Source organism: Theropithecus gelada, chromosome 6, assembly GCF_003255815.1.
Source record: "Theropithecus gelada isolate Dixy chromosome 6, Tgel_1.0, whole genome shotgun sequence".
NCBI lineage: Eukaryota > Metazoa > Chordata > Mammalia > Primates > Cercopithecidae > Theropithecus > Theropithecus gelada.
This window is the reverse complement of record NC_037673.1, coordinates 147,054,908-147,070,443: the sequence shown is the minus strand read 5'-3', so window position 1 is coordinate 147,070,443 and position 15,536 is coordinate 147,054,908. Positions and strand designations below refer to the sequence as shown.

Genomic DNA, 15,536 nt, shown 5'->3' with positions numbered 1-15,536 from the left:
GAGCCATTGCACTCCAGCCTGGGAGACAAGAGTAAAACTCCATCTCAAAAAATTAAAAAAATTAAAAATAAAAATAGAAAATGCTTAACCATGCCTACCAAATGGGATCCCTTCTTCTCCATGCCAAGTGGCCCAGCTGTGTGCTGAAGCCAGCCACACTGTCTCAGCAGCCAATGTACCCTTTCCCAGCTCTGCATTCAGGGACATTGTCAATGGCTTAAAATGGGCCACAGTGGGAGTAGCTACACCACGGAAATTGGCAGGTGCTACAAATCATAGCTCTTTTTCTCCAGAGAGCAAGTTGTTAGACATTTATCCACACACCGCTGGTTAAAACCATGGCCAGTGAATCCCTACCGTACCCATTTCCTGACTGGCTGAACTTGCCCCAGTTACCTTTCTTCTGGGAGCCTCCAATCTTTCATCTGTGGAGTGGGAACACTAACCACACCTGCATCATAGTGACTGTGAGGGCTACCGGAGCTGGTGCCCCGAGGGTTAGCATGGCAATTCCCAAACTTGTCCAACTCATCAGAATCACCTGAGGATCTTTTACACATTCCAAAGCTCTGGCCGCACCCCAGACAAATTAAATCACAACCTCTGGGGGTAGGACCTGTGTTCAGTGTATTTTGAAGCTTCCCAGATGGTTCCTATGCGCAGGTAGGTTTGGGAACCCTCACTCTTTACAAGCACTATGTAGCTGCCCAGAGATCATACAGGGATGGGGAAAGTGGAGACCCCACATCACTGCTCCATTGTTTAACTCCTGGGGTTTCAGGGAAAAAAAAGCTGTATTAAGAATAGTGGGTTTTCAAAGGATTATAAGCCATACTGCTATAAAGACACATGCACACGTATGTTTATTGCAGCACTATTCACAATAGCAAAGACTTGGAACCAACCCAAATGTCCATCAATGACAGACCGGATTAAGACAATGTGGCACATATACACCATGAAATACTATGCAGCCATAAAAAAGGATGAGTTCATGTCCTTTGTAGGGACATGGATGAAGCTGGAAACTATCATTCTCAGCAAACTATCGCAAGAACAGAAAACCAAATATCGCATGTTCTCACTCATAGGTGGGAATTGAACAATGAGAACACTTGGACACAGGAAGGGGAACATCACACACCGGGGCCTATTGTGGGGAGGGGGGAGAGGGGAAGGATAGCATTAAGAGATATACCTAATGTAAATGACGAGTTAATGGGTGCAGCACACCAACATGGCACATGTATACATATGTAACAAACCTGCACGTTGTGCACATGTACCCTAGAACTTAAAGTATAATAATAAAAAAAAAAGAATAGTGGGTTTTATTCATTTGTTTTTTCTGTTTAAAAGCCTAACCAATCTAAAGGAACCATGGGAGGAGAGGACCTTACCCTCTCCTTTGCAGATGTGGGCCTGGCTGCCCCAGACTCCAGAACAGATGGGCCACAGGCTTATAGGCCCCGAGGAAGCTTCACTTCATGGAGTACCCAGCTGGCCAGCCAGGGAGACGGAGGGGCTTCGGGCTGGCCTCTCTTCCTCCGCTAGAGAGTCATGCTGGCCCTTTTGGGTCCACGGGCCAAAGGTTCATGAAGTTGGCTCTGCCTGCGAGACATCGAGCTCCTGGCTTGAAGGACTTGGATTAAGAAGGGTGACATCAGTGCACAGTTTATGCCAAGGGCTTAGGGCCTCAGTCCAGTTTCTCCCTGGACCACCAACAACAACAACCAGTGATAAAAATAATCATACTAGTGACTGACATTTATGGATTCTTCCTATACACTAGGCTATACTACAGCGAGCGCCTCGAAAGGCAATACGGTATAGCACTGTGCCATCCAACATGGTGGCCACGAGCCACATGCGCTACCAAGCACTTGAAATGTGGCTAGCCCACATTGAGATGTGCTGTAAATGAAGAATACACACCACATTTCCAAGACTTAGTACCAAAAAAAGAATGTAAAATGTCTCATTAACAAGTTTTTTTTATTTTTTTATTTTATTTTATTATTATTATTATTTTGAGACAGTCTTGCTCTGTTGCCCAGGCTGGAGTGCAGTGGCGCGATCTCGGCTCACTGCAAGCTCCGCCTCCCGGGTTCACACCATTCTCCTGCTTCAGCCTCCCCAGTAGCTGGGACTACAGGCGCCTGCCACCACGCCTGGCTAATTTTTTGTATTTTTAGTAGAGACAGGGTTTCACCGTGTTAGTCAGGATGGTCTCGATCTCCTGACCTCGTGATCCACCCGCCTCGGCCTCCCAAAGTGCTGGGATTACAGGTGTGAACCACCACGCCCGGCAACAAGTTTTTTTCTTACATTTATTACATGTTAACATGATGCTATTCGGAGTTTAAATAAATGCATTATTATAATTGATTTCACGGGCTTCTTTTTTCCACCTTTTTAAAAACCTTTTAGTGTACCTGCTAGATAATGTAATATTACATATGTGCTCACCTTATGTTTCAGGGGACAGCACAGGCATTGCAGTCAGGAGGGCTGGTCTCCACTGCCACACTCCAGCACTGCATTGTGCCACATACCAGCTGTGACACCTGGAACAAGTTATATCACCCACTGTACCTCAGTTTCTTCATCTGTAAAACTAGAATAATAATAGTACCTACTTCTCATTTAAATGTGCGTGGCAAAGAAAGTCCTCAATAAAGATCAGCTCTCCCGGCAGCCCTTGGCATTGGCCTAAGTGATCCCTTGGGTTATTACGTGCCTCAATAGGTACTGAGCTCCCTGTCACTTGTGGTAAACAAGCAGAGAATGAGAAACTCTTCAGCAGAAATGAACTGACCCCAATATTACAAGAAACCCAGACCAGCACAGAGCATGGTAAGACCATAACCACCTTCACTCTGGACATTCTACCTTTATTAATGCAGCCTAATATCAGATTCGCTTTTTTTTTCTTTCAACAGCTATGTCCCTATTATGCTTATGGTCCACAAAGAAGTCACTAAACAACTGCTACTTTTATGCCATATCTCCCACATCCTGTACCTGGGCAGTTGGCATTTTGAGCTCAGTGGAGGACCTGACACGTATTTAAGTTAGTTTGGCATCATGCTGACAAGGACTCTCAGTAAGGACTGGAGCCCAGACTCAAGTTTATCAAAAGATCATAACCCCTCCCCCTACTCCTAACATAGGATGAAATAAAATAATGGAAGGGAAATACGTTTTGTCAACAGTTATCCAAGGTTACTATTAAGTCCATTCAGGACTCACTTGTTGAGTCTGGCAAGTGTGAGGGCGTCAGATACTGGTCAGGGAAGGGCTGGAGGAGAGTATAGGCTCAAGAGTTGGGAGCAGGTCAAGGAAAGGATGATACCGAAAGAGGAGGCTGAAGGGCGCTGAGTCTAACTGTAGATTTGCTCGGTTGGCCAGCCCCTGTCACCTGCCTCTCCTCGTCACTGAAGCTTTGGCTCAGCACACACTCAGAAGTTCAGCCCTGCTCCTTCTAACCCCTGTGACCGTGGGCAGGTCACTTTCTCTCCCTGGACCTGAGAAAGGGCAAAATCATGTTGCTGCTCCACAGGGCATGGCAATACTGGAGGTGAAAGAGCTGGTCCCCACACCTGGTGCAGAGCAAGAGCCCAGTGCTCTGAGACAGTGTTGGGGCGCGGTCCGCCAGCTGGCCCAGTGCTCTGAGACAGTGTGGGGGTGCGGTCCGCCAGCCGGCCCAGTGCTCTGAGACAGTGTGGGGGCGCGGTCCACCAACCAACCCAGTGCTCTGAGACAGTGTGGGGGCGCGGTCCGCCAGCCAACCCAGTGCTCTGAGACAGTGTGGGGGCGCAGTCCGCCAGCCAGCCCAGTGCTCTGAGACAGTGTGGGGGCGCGGTCCGCCAGCCGGCTCTGCGCACTGGCAGCTTGCCTTGGAGAAGCCATAAAGGAACGGTGTGGCCTTGGGCAAGTGACTTTCCCTCTTCTCCATGTACAAATCAGGACTAATCACAGTGCCCACCTCATAGAGTGGTTGTTATGAGGATTAAACAAGTTAATATAAGAGCCTAGAACAGAGCCTGACACGTGGCGATGCCCAGTATACAGTAGGTGTTATTATTGCAGTGAGGGAGTTGAGCCTGACTAAGTTGTTGGGGCAGAGGGGAGCAGGTTGAACGAGAAGTAGCTACAGAAATACACCATCCCAGCATCTGTCCTCCAGCTTGGAGCTTCTCTGCTGTGTGTCTGTGCGCGCATGCATGTCTACGTCTGTCTGTGTGTTTATGTATTCACTGTGTATATTTGTATGTGAATCTTGTGTTTATGTGGATATCTGCATGATATCTGCATGATATCCACGTGCGTGTATGTTTGTGTGCATGTGTATATGTCTGGGCGTGTATCTGTGTCTGTGTGTCTATACTTGTTTCTATGTGACATTTTGTATATATGTGTCTGTGTGTGATCTGTGTAATTGTTTCTTTGTGTATCTATGTAACTGTGTGTAAGGGTGATGTATATGTGTCTCTGGGTATGTATGTATGAATCTGTGTGTGTCTGTGTGTGTGTGTCTATGTATATCTATCTGTGTGTATTTGTGTGTCTGTGTGACTGTTTAGTCATGTGTTTGTGCCTGTATTTATGTATGTGTCTGCATGTGTCTCTGTGTATCAGTGTGTGCTTATCTGTCAGTGTGTGCATGTTTGTGTGTGTGTGTGTGTGTGTGCGTGCAAGTGGTGGGGGTGGTTGGAGTCTGTCTGCAGAGCTGCTGGGAGTGGCCCAGGAGGTGGTTCAGCCAGACCAAACAACCCCAGCGAGCTTGCAGCTCCAGGCTTTTCTCCTGACTCTGTTTGCTTTCTTCCTCTCCTTTCCGGTCCCCTTTAACCCATTCCTGCTCCAGTGGAGCTGGGAAGGAGGCCCTGTCCGGGTAGGTACCAAGGGCCTCCCCTTCCCCTCTCCCCATAAGGTTTTCTACCTTCTTGCCTCCACCCCTCCATCCCTGCCTTGTTGCCACGTTGATCCCACAGAGGCCCCTTCCCTGTCTGAGCCTCAGTTTTCTGAGTTTCCTCATCTCTTTAAATATCCTTTAGGCATGAACCATCACACCATTCCTGCTGTCAGTGACAAGGAAGAGCGCTAGTCCTGACCACCTGCCAACCTGGGAGACTCGGGCAAAACGTTCCAAGAAGTGCTTTTGGTAGTGTTTATGGCAAGATTTGAGACCAGCCTCAGGGAGAGCCAGGGCCTCTGGCCATCTAACCTCACTACTCACAAAGGCTGTGGCCCCAACTTGGGACTATCAGAGGGGAGCAATTTGAGGAGCAAAGGCCTCTGGGTTTCCATTCAGCTAGAGGAGTGTTCATTGAGCACCTACCATGTGCCAGGAGCTTAGGGTTGGCTCATTTAGTCCACATAACTGCCTTGTGAGGTAGATGTTATTCCTGCCCACTTTACAGATGCAGAACCTAAGACTTGGTGGGATTAGTAACCTGCTGGAAGTTATAGAGCCAGTGGGGGCGGGGATGGGACTGGAACCCAGGTCTGGGAAAGAGTTGGTGCTCTTCCCTCATCTTGGCACACACCACTTGCGGCTGTGTTCCCCCTTCTGTAAAATGTCAATCATACCCCCTCCTGAAGCCAGCAGAGTTATCAGCAGGCTTGATGCCTTTGAGCTACAATTTGTTCAGTGCCAGCTGCAGTGTGTGCCAGGGCTTCTGTGCCACCACCCCGTGAATTTGCACAACAACCCATTTTGCAGGTCAGGAAGGTGGAGTTGAGACGTAGTCGCCTGGCAAGCTCCCACAGCTGCTACAGAAGCAGAACACGGGGTCACCTAGCTTCTCTTTTTCTTTTTGCCTCACCCAGCAGCTAACTTCAGTTTTCCCTTGCCTAAAGTTAACATTGCCACAAATAGATCTGGATGTGACTCTGTAGATAAACTGCTTTGTTGCCACTTCCACACACTGCCCCTACCAAACCTAGGAAAAAGAAATCAAAGTAAAATCTAAGGAAGTCAAGAGCCCAGAGCATCACTGTCAGTGAAGAAGTTCTAGAATCTTCAGCCTCCATCTGCACCCCATTCCTTAGCCCACCGGGGTGGCTTACTTAACCAGACCACAGTTATGGGAACAGTTTTGCTTTTAAATGAGAATGTTTCTTGGGGACGGAGTTGCTCTTTAAGCACTCATCCTCCCCACATAGCAGTGCCACCTCCCACTCCCTGGTCAGGCAGATCTCTCTGTAACGATGCCCATGCCAGGACAGCATGAAGCAGATCTCTGTTTGCCCTTGGCCTTGGGTATAGCTGCTAGTGGTTCAGCAGGACACACAAGGCCACTGAAGGCCAGTTAGAATGTGGCATGCTCTGCAGGCAGAGGCTATGCCCCTGACCACAGCCAGCAGCTTCCCCAGGGTTTGAAACAGGATTCAAGGGAATCCAGGCCCAAGGACTCTGAATGACTCCATATGCCCATCTCCAGGAAGCCCAACTCCAAAACTCACAGAGTTCTTCCCCCTAGGAAAGGCACCCTTCCATGAGAACAGGAGTCCCTGGAAATAGGATTTTGTTTCATCCTAGGGCAGCACTAGAGAATCACTTCAGCCTCATCAAGGACAATGCCTCCTGGGGCCAGAGGAGAGGCGGACCAGAGAGGGCAAGGAGCTTGCCTAGGGTCACACTGCATGTTAGTGTCAGGGATCAGGTGGACCCAGCCCTGTGCTCCTTCCTCTGCATCTCTACCTCACCAAGAAAGGACTGTGAATTCATCCCCACCCAAGGATGCTGTCCACATCCTGGAGTCAAAGCTTGGTACCCTTTGCCTGTTGCAGGACAAGACAAGAAAGAATGGTCCTGAGAGTTGCGTTTCCTGCAGCAGAGCAGGGTCAGGCTTCCCTAAAGAGCTGGTGATGAGACAAATCACCAGTGAATATCCACATATAAGCAACTGTGGTCACAACTAACACTAACAGCAACAGCAAACCTAGCAGAAAGGGAGGAGGGAGAGGGAGTATGTCCTGAAAGATGCCAGCTCTGACCAGCTTCGCCTGGAGAACTGACGGGGGAGCTTTGCCAAGGCCCCCCCAAAAAAACCCTTGCATCCTCCCAGTGCACCTCTCCCTGGCCTGTCCTGGACTGGCAGATAAAACACAGCCAAGTGGCCTGGGAGCCAGAGCTGAATGGCAGGAAAGGCCAAGGCCAGGGTGGCCTCTCGCCTACCCACCCATCCTGGTGATTCAAAGCAAGGCTGAGTCCGGACAAAGCACTTGAAAACGTCAGTCAGGGGACAATCTCTTTCCTAAACTCCTTGCCTGTGACCTTGGGCATTCAGCTTTTACTCGGGACAGCTGATCTTTTCCCCAGCTCTGCGCATTCCATCCCCTGCCCCTTCCCACATAGCACTCACAGCATACACCACACACACACACACACACACACACACACACACACCCTAAGGTGGCAACTGGGCTTTCCACTCTGTAATCACAGAATTACAGGGCGGTTGCTAGTTCGTGGGGGCCAAAAGATGGTCTACATAGCAGATCACACCTTCAGGCCCTAGACAGTCAAAACCAGTGCTCTTAGGAGCATTTAAAATGATGAAAGCGGCTACGCATGGTGCCTCATGCCTGTAATCCCAGTGCGTTGGGAAGCCATGAGGGAAGGATCGCCTGTGGCCAGGAGTTTGAGATCAGCCTGAGCAACATAGTGAGACCCTGTCTCTACAAAAAATAAAAGAAAAAACAGCTGGAAGAGTTATGATCATGCTACTGGACTCCAGCCTGGGTGACAGAGTGAGACTCTGTCTCTAAAAAAATAAAATAAACAAATAAAAATAAATAAATAAATAAAGTGCTGGAAGCATAACGAGAGCCCATTGCCAAAATGGACAGAACACAAGAATCTTCTCCTGATGCCCGGCTTTTATTCCTTTGGGTCAATTATTCCTTTATTTCCATCTACCCGCTGACTTGACATGCTATTTAGACACCTTTCCCTAACGGGTAAAAACACCACGCACTCCTTGTTACAGTGAAAACTGGCAATCCACGTGGCACCGTCTCATGGACTGCCACAGGTACACACACCAGACTTTGGAAAACACTATCCTGGCCCAACTCTGCCATTGTGGGGATAGGGAAACAGGCCCGGAGACAGGAGGAGACCTGTCCAACATCCATAGCAAGGCAGTGGCAGGGCCACCACCAGAACCCAGAGCCTGGCACCCAGTAAGGCTCATTCCTTAAGGAGAGATGATCCAGGACTCAGGTCACCTAGGCCCTCGGGGAATCCCATTTGCCACAGAACCTAAGAATGCGGACTCCAGACTTGCACCAAGGCAGAGCCCACATCCCAGTGTCCTCTGTGCCCCCGATGAGTCTGGATGGCCCACCATGTCCCTCACTGAGTGAGGCTGTCCCTCACTCAGGCTAGGTTTTCTCACCTGCCAGGGCTACAGTGGCGATGCCGAGCTCCTGGAGGTGACTGATCTGAAAAAGATGAAAACAGACGTGGGAGCAGAGGTTGTTATCACCTCCTTGCTCTACTTCTCAGCTCTTCCCCCCGGGGAAATGGGCAGAGGTTGCACAGGTGCCAGAAGACTGAGCTGGGCTGGAAGAAAAGGAACGAAGGAGGATGGTGGTCATGAGGGAGTCTCCGCACAGTGAGAACCACCCCCCACTCAGGTGAGAATTCCCTCACTCCAGAGGGCCCTCCTAGGGGGCAGCCAGCAGGCTCCCAAGCTCTGGGTGACAGGTAGGAGTGTGCCCAGTACTCAGGCCGCAGGAGGCCACTTCAGCCCTGCAAGCAGGAACAGCCCACCGACCTGCAGACGGGCTCTCGCGTGTGCACACACGCTCATTCATGCAATAAGCACATGCACAGAACTCATTCACTCACACACTGACACACTCTCACTTGTACGGATGCAAATGACCCCGAGCCCTCCTGCACAGCCCCTCACCCACCCTGGGGCACATGGTGGGGCCAGCTGCATCTTTTCTCCCCCAGCCCCAAGCACCAGGCTTGGCGGCGTCTCTGCCCCGCTGCCTGGGAGACACATGTGGTTTCAGTTAACAGGAGAGCGGGCATTTCCGTCCCAGACAGCCAGGCCCTGCCAGGGCCCTGGCCCCACAGGCGCCCGCAAGAAGGGCCACCTCCACCCCCACTCCGCCACTGACCATCCCAGGGACCCCGAGGCCCCCTCTCCCCTGGAAGGCTCTGTTCTCCTTCCCTTTGGTCGCCCCCTCACCTGTAGCCGGCCACCACACCCTCCGGCGCAGCAACTGGCTGTGCCCGGGCCTCTGTCCACGGCTGCCCAGCTGCCCGCCGCCTGCCCGCCTGCTCCTCACTCGCGCTCTGTCTTGAGCAGGCTGAGCGGGATGGGAGGAGGGCAGGGTGTCAGGGGGGCGGGCGGGAGGGAGGGGAGGGGGCGTGTGGAAATGAAACTTTAATAACAGAGCCCCTTTTGTTTCCGAGCATATGGGATATTTCATACATACTGAAGACATTAGCCGTCTATATTTTTAAGGGCTTGGGGTAAAGGATGAATAAATACAGCCCATATTCTGCTTGACAAACACACACATCAGAGTACTAACTTCTGTAGCATTTCAAAACCCGAAGAAAAAGACCCCAGCGACACAGGACACTTAAAAATAAATACGTTTCCAAAACCTCAGGCTGGCTTTGCCCCTTCATGGAGCCACTTGGAGGACTCGGGGCTCTCTTTATCCCACGGCACTTCCCACCACCCCCTACACCTTCTGTGCTATTGTGGGAAGCAAACCCCTGGAATCCAGCCCCCTTCCCCGTTTCCCTTTCCCGGATCCCCTAACGCCCAGCCAGATCCCTGAGTGTTAAGAGTTCCAGAAGAGCTTGGAATCTCTGCTCTCCTCATTGCAGAGACGGGGAACCAAGGCCCAGAAAGGGGCAGGGACTTGCCTGAGGTCACACAGCAAATCCAGATTTGGGCCAAGGGGCTGTGCCTTCTTCTTTCAACAGGAGGGATCCCCACTTCCCCACCTGGGGGATGGGACTGGGGAGACCCCAGAGCCCCAGAGGGAGGGCCGGTGTGTGGGCTGGGAGAGTGCCTGCCTTCCTTTCCCAGTGGAGCACTGCTCTGGGTATCCCCTCCAACTCTGGGCACCCATCCAGGGGTGACGTCAGCAGGGCTGGGAATGGGGCTGGCCCCAGGAAATCCCCTTCAGGCCGGCAGATCCCAACAGGCCCGGAGGCCTCAGGTGCAGGAGCCTCCCTCCTTTACAGTTCAGCTCCCAAGTCCCCTCGCACCCTCCATCTTTTCTCCAGGAACAAAAGGAGAGGCCCAGAGAGGTCTGAGGTTTGGCCAAAGTCATGCAGCAAAATGATGGCAGGACAGAGAATCGACCCCGGCTCTTCTGAACCTGTGTTTGCTGGCAAGGCTTTGCCGGCAAGCTGTCCCCAGCTCCCTCCGGGCAAGGCCTCTTGCTCAGGGTCTGTGCAGTTACCCCACTGGTGTCTACTCAGTCTCCGGAGATGGCCTCGGGTCCCCTCTCCTGTTAGAATTCAATCCCTTCTCATCAACTGCCTAACCATCCATTTAGTTAAGCAGTTAGCACAGTGCTTGACACTTAGTAAGTGTCCATGATAAATGCAAACACTTTATTTTATTTTATTTTTATTTTTTTTGAGACAGAATCTTGCTCTGTTGCCCAGGCTGGGGTGCAGTGGTTGGATCTCAGCTCACTGCAAGCTCCGCCTCCTGGGTTCCCGCCATTCTCCTGCCTCAGCCTCCCGAGTAGCTGGGACTACAGGCGCCCACCACCTAGCCCGGCTAGGGTTTTTTTTTTTGCATTTTTTAGTAGAGATGGGGTTTCACCGTGTTAGCCAGGATGGTCTCGATCTCCTGACCTCGTGATCCGCCCGTCTCGGCCTCCCAAAGTGCTGGGATTACAGGCTTGAGCCACCGCACCCGGCCGCAAACACTTTATTATGATGATATTGATCGAGTCCCTGCTACAACCAAGCCTGTGCCCAGCACTGGCACTGCAGTAGTTACTGTAAGACAAGCCCACCCCCCGACCCCCATGCTCACAGTACAGAAAGAGCCTCCGTCTTTGCAGATGTCTTCTCAGGGATTCTTCCCTGATACACTTTGCAGTAGGTACCACAGTCATCCTCACTTTAGGGCAACTGAGGCTCAGAGAGGTTTACATGTCTCCCCAGGCCACACTGGTGGTGACGGGGCTGGGCCTCCTAGCAAGATTCCCTGACTCCAGAGCCGGTGCGGGTCACCCTCCTGGGGCTCACTCAGTCCTTGACCCCAGCATCAGTCCCAAGACTGCCCAGCACTGCATACCATTGGGTGACAGCCAGTAACAGTCACTTTCCTGGCCCCTGCCAGGAAGAGCACTCCCAAACCATCCACGAAAAAGGGGGCACTGATGCAGAAGCTTGCGTCCTGGGTTCTTGGCCTCACCATGCCACTAGCAAGAGTGTGGGGTCCCTTCTCTAAGGACATGGTTCTTTACCTGTGAAGTAGAGATCGCCGTTTCACTCAACTGTGAGGATCACATGATATTAAAGGATGTGAGAGGGTATATACCCCGGAATACTATGCAGCCATAAAAAGGGATGAGTTCATGTCCTTTGTAGGGACATGGATGAAGCTGGAAACCATCATTCTGAGCAAACTATCGCAAGGACAGGAAACCAAACACCGCATGTTCTCACTCATAGGTGGGAATTGAACGATGAGAACACTTGGACGCAGGGTGGGGAACATCACACGCCGGGGCCTGTCGTAGGGTGAGGGGGGGAGGGATAGCATTAGGAGATATACCTAATGTAAATGACGAGTTAATGGGTGCAGCACACAGACATGGCACATGTATACATATGTAACACACCTGCGCGTTGTGTACATGTTCCCTGGAACTTAAAGTATTAAAAAAAAAAAAAAAAGGATGTGAGAGGGGCTTCGCTCGGTACATGGTGATTTCCCTGTCTGGAATTTTGTGTCGAGAATGGATCCTGGCATTAAATCCTGTCTGGGTTCCAACAGGCCCTGACAGGCCTCCTTGCCAATGGGTGGCCCTCAGTGTAACCTGCATCCGGCCCCAGAATCAGCTTCCTGAACAAGTCCTTCCATGTCGACAGCCCTGCAATACCGACGGCAGGTCCCCCGGCCATATGAGGGGCTAGAGGGGATTGATTCAAGGTCCCTGTGAACCTGGCCCCGACCTCAACTTCCCCCTCCTTCCCAACCCAAACCCCCCACCATGTCAGCCTGCACCTTCAGGCCTCTGGGGACCCCTCCCTCCCCACCACCGTCAGCAGCCTCTGCCTTCCACTGCCGCCATCAGCTTGCTGATGTGGGATGTCCATGAGCTGTATTGTCTGCACACGGAACTTGCTGTTGGTAACAGTTCAGAGGCCTTTTTAGAAAGGGGGTTTCATAGGAGTTCTGGGCTGGGCTCTGCATTAGGTAGTTTTCCAGGTAGGTGGAAGGTTATTATCTGGATACTAATCATCTCATAAAATAATAAGAAAACCGCCATTGATGGAGCACTTCCTCTGTGCTGGGCACGGTGCTAAGCATTTCACATGCACCGTACATGCATTCCTGACAGCCCCAGAAAGCTGGTAGGGAGGCCAAACTGTTTGCTGAAAGCGCCCCAGCCTGTCCGTGGCAGGGCGGGTATTTAAGTGTGTCCTACGAGTATGGCCTGCTACCTCCAGCCTATGCCCTTCACAGCAGCACAGACTGGCTCCGAGGGCAGCATTTTCTGTGCCTGGTGACAGGATGCGCCCCTGGAGGAGTGAGACAGCCTCAGTCTTGTCTTTCCCCTTGCAGCAGTGCTGAGTGCCGTGCTCGTTCTGAACTGGCATTTGTGAACATTTGCTGCACTGAACGCCAGAGAGGTCCTGGTTAGACTCTCAGATGGAAGGAGGTAGTGTGTGTTTCTCTGTGGGCGGGGAACACCGCTTCCTTGGCCTGGCGAGCCCTGCCCAACCTACATGGAGCCCATGACCACGGTGTGTTGCGAGGGCAGTGAGTGTTCACAGGCAAGACCCCACTACTGAGGAGCGTGAAGGTTTTGACCCACGCTGTTTCTGATCCAGGGAAGTTTTCCCCTCCTTCCCACCCCCAGGAAGTCCCTATATTCATGCCAAATTTAGTGTAGTCCGGGTGTGGTGGCTCAGGCCTGTAATCCCAGCATTTTGGGAGGCTGAGGTGGGCAGATCACTTGAGGTCAGGAGTTCAAGACCAGCCTGGGCAAGATGGTGAAACGCTGTCTCTACTAAAAATACAAAAATTAACCAGGCATGGTGGCGTGCGCCTGTAGTCCCAACTACTCAGGAGGCTGAGGCAGGAGAATCACTTGAACTCAGGAAGCGGAGGTTGCAGTAAGCAAAGATTGTGCCACTATACTCCAGCCTGGGTGACAGAGCGAGACTCTGTCTCAAAAAAAAAAAAAAAAAAAAAAAAAGCTGGCCGGGCACAGTGGTTCACGCCTGTAATCCCAGCACTTTGGGAGGCTGAAGTGGGTGGATCACCTGAGGTCAGGAGTTCCAGACCAGCCTGACCAACATGGAGAAACCCCGTCTCTACTAAAAATACAAAAAATTAGTCGGGCGTGGTGGCGCATGCCTGTAATCCCAGCTACTCCAGAGGCTGAGGCAGGAGAATCACTGGAACCTGGGAGGCGGAGGTTGCGGTGAACCAAGATTGCACCATTGCACTCCAGCCTGGGCAACAAGAGCAAAACTCCGTCTCAAAAACAAAACAAAACAAAACAAAACAACAAAACCAAATTTAGTGTGGACACTCCATCAGCACAGCACACTATGTCCCAGAACTCTTGGGCTCACTGAGCCTCCTATGTATGTTGATGGTGAGGGATGGGAGACAGCCGAGAGGTGCAATGTCTAAGAAAACAGTCCTTGAGCAATGGGCTCAGAGTAAGAGGCGTTAAATGGAGACTTGAAGAAACAGGAAGCTCCAAAGCCCACTGTCTGCCACTAGCCAATTCAGCAGAAGCCACAGGAAGACAGCAGGATTGTCTTGATTTCCCAAGGAAGGCAGATTGAGACACAGCACTAGGTCCCCAACCCTCACTATCAAGCAGGTGCCAGCCCTACCAGCCAGGTTCCCCTTCTAGAGTTCAGAATGTGGACAGAAGTCATGAGGTTTTCCAGCTCTTGCAAATGGCTGGGCACACGATGGGGCCCCGTGGGTGTGAAATGCGTACACTATCTTCCCTTACCTTCCAGCCTCCTTGCCCTGACTTGGGTCTTTGCATGGGGGATCTGAGCCCGTGCAGGAGGTGGCAGCCTCTTCTGGGTCCCCTACCCTTGCTCAGCAAGAGACACTGCTCACCAGACACATTCTGGGACCCAGGGACCTCAAGAAGGTACCGTGGGCTGTGGGAGGGGTGGATCACTGGCCCAGGAACCTTCATCTCTGGCAGAGCAACCTTCACCAGGGCCCCTTCTGACACATGAGCCGTCCTGATCAGATCACTGGTAATTGAGTTGCCTTGGGGGGTAAATTCCATCCAGATGTGGAGGGCGGGGTGGACTTCCTGAGCAGAGCAGGGGCGGGGCACTGATACATGGGGCCAGTCTGTCAACTCACCAAGTACCTAGGAGGCCTGGGATGGAACATCATCTTCTGAAAAAGCCAGATGTAGAATTTCAAGGCCAGGATGTCTGAGTCCAGCCTTCTTAGTGAGCAGATAAGGAAACTGAGGCCTAGAGAGCCTAGAGAACAAAAAGGACTAGTCCCACAGTGACTGCTGGATTTGTGGGATCAGAATTCCAGATCTCCTATCTGGCCAGATCTCTTCTCTGGGGGTGTTTAGGGGAAAGTCGGCAGGGTGGCCCCCTCCCCCAGGAATCTCCATCAAGCCCTGGATTCGGAGGTCAGGAGTAGGGGTCAGGAGCAGAGAGTCTGTGGTTGGGGGAGGCTCTAATCACCTCCAGCTTAAACCCCCAAACCATAGAGAGCTGTGTTTTATTTGCAGAGATTGTGGGGACGGAGGAGAAAAGAGTCTAGGGGCAAGCCTGTGAACAAGACTTCCCCCCAACCCACCTGCCCTTGCAGGGTCATGGGAGAGCCTGTGGCCCGGGCCTCTTTTCCCAGGGGAGGCCCCTCCATGCTTCTCTCCTTTGAGAAGAGCCGCTGGGCCACATACCTTCCTGGCTCCTTTGGGCCGACTTACGGGAAGGCAGGAAGGGGCCAGCCAGCTAGGGGGGTGGGGGGCATGAGAACTTGGAGAGAATGAGAGGAAATGAGGGGGGGGCGGGGGGGGGGGGGGGGGAGATTAAGAAGGGAATTTTTTTCCTCCTGCCTCATGTTTTGGCTGCCTTAGTGTGAACATGTCTAGGCGCCTTATCGCGAAGGCCAGCACAGTCTGCATGAGAAAGAAAATAGTGTCTGCAGCGGAGAAAATTACATCTTGATAAAATAGCCCTTTGGAATGACATTGTGGGTCTCTTATCAGCGAGTGGCTAGGCCTTACATACCTCTTGTCTGCCTGTCCCCAGGCCCCCAGATCCCTCCTTTTCTTCTCTCTCCCCTGTCTCC

General features: G+C 51.8%; 1 protein-coding gene across 1 annotated transcript in view; it reads right to left on the bottom strand.

Moving 5' to 3' along the window:
- SYNPO (synaptopodin) overlaps positions 1-9,318 on the bottom strand; it is a 59,452-nt gene extending 50,134 nt beyond the window's left edge. The window contains exon 1 of the mRNA XM_025388043.1: positions 9,216-9,318. The gene's annotated coding sequence lies outside the window, so the exon portion shown is untranslated. The remainder of the gene's footprint in view (positions 1-9,215) is intronic.
- Between the last annotated feature and the right edge of the window lie 6,218 nt (positions 9,319-15,536).